The sequence below is a fragment of the Arvicola amphibius genome, chromosome 5, assembly GCF_903992535.2.
Source record: "Arvicola amphibius chromosome 5, mArvAmp1.2, whole genome shotgun sequence".
Classification (NCBI taxonomy): Eukaryota; Metazoa; Chordata; class Mammalia; order Rodentia; family Cricetidae; genus Arvicola; species Arvicola amphibius.
In genome coordinates this window covers 20,924,386-20,929,959 of record NC_052051.1, presented here as the reverse complement: position 1 = coordinate 20,929,959, position 5,574 = coordinate 20,924,386, and positions in this window count along the sequence as shown.

Here is a 5,574-nt window from a genome sequence, read left to right as displayed (position 1 = left end):
GCCTGCTGTGTTGTCGCTAACGAGGGAAAGGGACAGCCTGGGTTTCTCTCCTGGGAGTGAGGGGAGCACTGTCCCCATAGAATGGGACAGTGTGGACAGAATGGGCAGCTCTGGTCAGAGCCCTCCGGGCCAAGCCACTCTGGGACAGGTTTTCAGAAAGGGTCCATGCTGTCTTTGTCATTGGGAACACTTGTGAGTTAGTTTCCACAGGGTCCAAGCCCCTCTTATGCTAGAGGTTCCTGCTGCCAGAGGACAACAGTGCTTGTCCTTAGGGATGTGAGAAATATGATACCATATGATACGATACGATACAATACGATATGATACGATAGAATACAGTAGAAAGCCTCAAGGCTCCAAGCAGTTCTGATCACATGCCCTGAATCAGCTGCCCAGGAAAACCCCTAAGACCACAAAGTCTGGTCAACAGGCTCATTTGCCTGCCAGACGCTTTCCCGAATGTCATCAGGGCTGCTGAGGGACTTAGGGTACCTGTCCATTTCAGGTGCCAGTCCAGGCCACTTGAGATGCCACAGCGGGACTGTGACCCAAGCCTGGGGTCCTGGCCATGCAATTTAACAGACATTTATCCTGCTGTGCTCTTTAGTGTTACCAGGGCAGGTGCTGTGGGGGTTCCTGCTTTGCAGAGGGCTTTGACAAGGCCTCCCGGAACCTCAGGTCTCAGGAAGTTCAGGGGCATTCTGCTTGGCAAAGGGCCACCTTGTGCAAACAAGCAAAGGGCTTCTGCTGAAGGTTTCTGCTTGTCAGTCACCTCTTAAATTCTTAGATCTCAAGCCACAGAAACAAGGGGCCTTTGTGGGAACCTCGGGTGCATCTGGCCAGGTGGGAGACTGATACTCAGACACGTGGAGTGAGGAGTCTTCAAGTCACAGCTGTGGGAGCCCAACCCAGGGGACCCATCTCAGGCCAAGGGGCAGCCCAGGTTCCTGGCTGAATGCAGGTGAGCAGCTGGCCAAAGGCAGGAGTTGAGAGCTGAGGGCTATGGTGGGTGTGGGGCCAGGCTTCTGTAGATCTGTCCCCTGAGGGAGAGAACGTCCAGCTCCCAGGAGCAATTCCTCCTCAGGGCCCAACTCCTTGGGTTACCTCAGAAGCTGGCTCCAGAGACCACTATAGGTCACAGGGTGCCTGTGCTTCCCCCATATCCTCCGCCCCTCTGGACTGTGGCAGAGATGGAAGCACTGGGCTCTTGTGACTTCTGACCATCTCTTCCTGAGTCTCCTTCCCATCTCCGGTTCCCACTAATCAGAGGGCCCTGGAGATGCTCCAGCCTTTGCCTTCTGCCTGACATCTACTCCCTGAGCTCTTGTCTAGGCCCCAGCTTTCCTGAGTTACCTGGGGATTCCAGAGCAGAGGAGCAATATGAGCGTGTGTGTGTGTGTGTGTGTGTGTGTGTGTGTGTGTGTGTGTGTGTGGTTTTTCAAGACAGGGTTTTTCTGTATAAATCCTGGCTGTCCTTGATCTGCTTTATAGACCAGGCTGGCCTTGAACTCACAGAGATCTACCTGCCTCTGCCTCCCTAGTGCTGGATTAAAAGAATGTGCCACCACTGCCTGGCCAAGATCTTTTATAAGGAGGGAGGCTGACCATCTCATGACCCACTGTCTTCAGGCAGGGAAGCTGAAGTTGAGGCCAGTGGAGTAGATCTAGTTAGAGTCAAAGGCCTAGGAACCAGGAGCAAGAAGAGGAAAGCCCAGGCACTAAGCCAGGGAGAGGGAAGGGGACTCTTGAGACTCCTCACCTTCTTGTTCTATTGGGACCACTGCCAAGTAGACGAGGCCCCATGGGGGAGGCCTACTCGCTTTTCTCAGTAGTTCAAATGCTCACCTGTCTGGAAACACCCCCACAGAGTGCCCAGAAATAGTGCAATCCAACATCTAAGTATCCCATAGCACAGGGGAGCTGGCAGTAACCATCACATCACCCAAATGCCAATCATTCCCAACTTCTCTCCAGACCTGACATCCTACTCAGCATCTCCCTGTAGACGCCGAAGGGCACCTCGACATCTACGTCATCATCTACAGCTGGTCTCTTCACCTGCATCTCAGGCCAGCTGGCCAGGGAGCGCATGGTCTTCCGCCTGGAAGAACATCTCTCCTAAAGGTGAATGAGTGGAGAGAGAGAGAGAGAGAGAGAGGAAGAGAGGGAAAGAGGGAGAGAGGGAGAGAGGGAGAGGAAGAGAGGGAGAGAGAGAGAGAGAGAGAGAGAGAGAGAGAGAGAGAGGGAGGGAGGGAGGGAGGGAGGGAAGGAGGGAGGGAGGGAGGGAGAGAGAGAGAGAGAGAGAGAGAGAGAGAGAGAGAGAGAGGGGGGGGCTGGAGAGATGGCCCTGACTGCTCTTGCAGAGGACCTGGGTTCAATTCCCAGCACCTGTAGGCAGCTCACAACTGCCTGTAACTCTGGCTCTAGAAGATCCAGTGCCCTTCTGGCCCTTGTGGGCGTCAACACATACACAGTGCACATACATACATGCAGACAAAATACTTGTGCATGTAAAATACATTTTAAAATCTTTTTTAAAATTGAAAGCTGTGCTGGGCAGTGGTGACAGCTGCCTTTAATCCCAGCACTCAGGAGGCAGAAGTAGGTGGATCTCTGAGTTCAAGACCAGCCTTGTCTACAGAGTGAGTAACAGGACAGTTAGGGCTGATATACAAAGAAACCCTGTCTTAAAAACAACAACAACAAAAAAAAAACAAGTATACAATTCAATTTTATATACGTATATATAAATATATACATTATAATAACCACCATAATCAAGCTGGTTAAAATATCCATCACCTGAGTTCTCTGTGTGTGTGAGAGTGGGTGTGCTAGTTTTGTGAATACTTAGTATCTACCTCCTTGGCACATTTTAAGTACACACAACAGTAGGAGACCTGAGATCACCTTGCTACAGGTGTTAGACCTGTGGAATTTGTTGCCCTGCATAACTGAAGCCTTGGGCCCTTTGGCCAGTATCTTACCATCACACCGTCCTCTCAGCCCCTGGCATGCACCATTCTGCTCTCTGATTGTGAGTTTGACAAGAGAGATCATAATATCCTAGATCTGCCCATGTCACTTAGTACATTATCCTCCAGTAGAACCCTTTCTGTTGTTGCAAATGGCTGAATCCTTCCTTCTTCCCTCCCTCCCTTCCTCCCTCTCTCCTTCCTCGGTCTCCTGAATGCTGTGATTATAGTCATGCACCACAATGCCCAACTTTTTTGTTGTTAAAATGAGTTATATGTTGTTGTTTACATTACCCCAGCACCACACACACACACACACACACACACACACACACACACTGGGTCTCCATGTGCGGCACTGGCTGTCCTGGAACTCATTCACTATAGGTCAGGCTGGCCTCAGACTCACAGAGATCTGCCTGCCTCGGACTTCTGAGTGTTGGAATTAAAAATGTGTGCCACCTGGCCTAGCCTGTTTGTAACTTTCTGAGCCTTTTTAAATGTTTACCTTACATTCCTGATGATGGGCACCAGGGTTCTAACTATTCCATGTCCTTGCCAACACTTATCTTTCTCTTGAGACAGCCATTCTAACAAGTGCAAGGCGACAGCTCCTGGTCTTGTTTGTACTTCCCCAAGGATGGGCGTTGAGGACTTTCAACATGCCAGTTTGCCGTGTGGAGACCGTCTTAGGAAACGTGTCTGTCTGTTCAGGTCTTTTGGCTGTTATTAGGTTAGGCAAATTGGCTTTTTTTGCTACCAGATTGCATGCATGCTATTTTAGACATTAGCCCTTTATTAACCGTGACTTGCAACTCTTTTCTTCCCTTCTGTAGAGTGACTTTTCATCTTGTTTCCTTTCTCATGAATCTTTACTTTGATGAGGTTGCACCTGTTGAACTTGTCTTTGCACCAGGTGCTTTTAGTGTCGTTTCCAAAAAGGAAAAGAAGAGAGAAGGAGAGGCAGGTGTGGCAGTGCACATCTTTAACTCAGGAACCGGAGGCAGGCAAAGAAATCTGTGAATGTGGGGCCAGCCTGGTCTAACTCAGAGCCTGGTCTAACTCTAGGCCAGCCAAGACTACATAGTGAGACCCTGTATCAAACAAACCCAAGGTCAATGTCAAGGGTCTTTCCTCTTCCTTGAAGCGTCCCTTTGTCAGGCCATATGTTTCAGTCTGCAATCTGTTTTCATGGGCTTGAAAGACTTTGTGACTTGAGTTCAGTTCCCAACACCATGTCAGACAACTGTCAACTCCAGCTGCAGGGGACCTTCTGGCCCCTGCAGGCCCCCACACTCCCATGCACAGACCCCAACACTCCCATGCATAGTCCCCCACACAGACACACCATGCATAGACCCCCACACAGACACACCGTGCATAGACCCCCTACACAGACACACTGTGCATAGACCCCCACACAGACACACAGGCATACACGTAACTAAAACGAATCTACTTTGAGATCAGGTTTGCATATCATGTAAGATGAGGGGCCAGTTTCACTGCTTTGCGTGTTGCTGTCTCCACGCCATGGACTGAAGAGAGACTCACTTCTCTGCTGCGCATTTTTGGTCTCTTGTTGAAGATTAATCGACAACATGTGCTTGGGTTTATTTCTGGGCTCACATTCTGTTCTCCCGCTCATGTGCTTGCTTTAATACCAGTATCGTCCCATTCTGCTTATTATAACCTCGTAGGACAGTTTGAAATGAGGTGCATCTGGCTCCATTTGAGCATCTGCCTTCGTTTGCGCATCTGGCTTTGTTCTTTCTGAAGACACTTCAGATTATCCAGGGTTCTTGGCACCATATGAATTTTAGAGTGATTTTTTTTTTCTATTTCTGTGAAAAAATGAATTCTGGAAGGAATTACACTAAATCTCTAGGTCACATAGGCTAGTATGTGACATTTTAGCAGTATTGTTAGTTCTTCCAGTCCATGAACATGGGAAATCTCTCTTCAAGGCTTGAAGGGTCCTGTGGCTTGCATATGGCTTGTCTCCTAAGGTCTCCTGTAGTAGAAGCCTGGTATCCAGTGTGGTGGTATGGGATGTGACAGAAACCCTTCAACATATGGGCTTAATGGGAGCTTGCTCTGGCCTTGGGGGGCGTCACCCTCATAAGGGACTGTTGTTCTCCTGAACTGTCATGAGAACTGGTTAGGAAAGCATGAGTCGCCTCCCTGAAGCCTCTCTGGCTTCATATCTGTTGAGATGATCCCACTGTTTCCAAGCATGCCTCTGCCATGATGTTATCAACCACTCGCACTATGCAAAGGCCAATCTGAGAGATCCTGTCTCTCATTCATGCCATCTTACTGGGACAAAGGTCAAGTTTCTCTCCAGAACCCACAAGGGCTGCAAGAGCTATTCCTCCCTATCTCAGTTTCCAAACTGTGGGCTAAATAAACTAATAAAATAAATTTAACAAATTTAATAAACTAAGTAAATTTTCTAAATTTAATAAACTAAATAGATTTTCAGTTTCCAAACTGTGAACTAAATAAACTTTTCTTCTTTTTAAAGTAGCCAGCCTGGGGTATTTGTTATAGTACTAGAAAACATGCCAATGCAGAGGGCATCTTTTTGGGAGCAAGA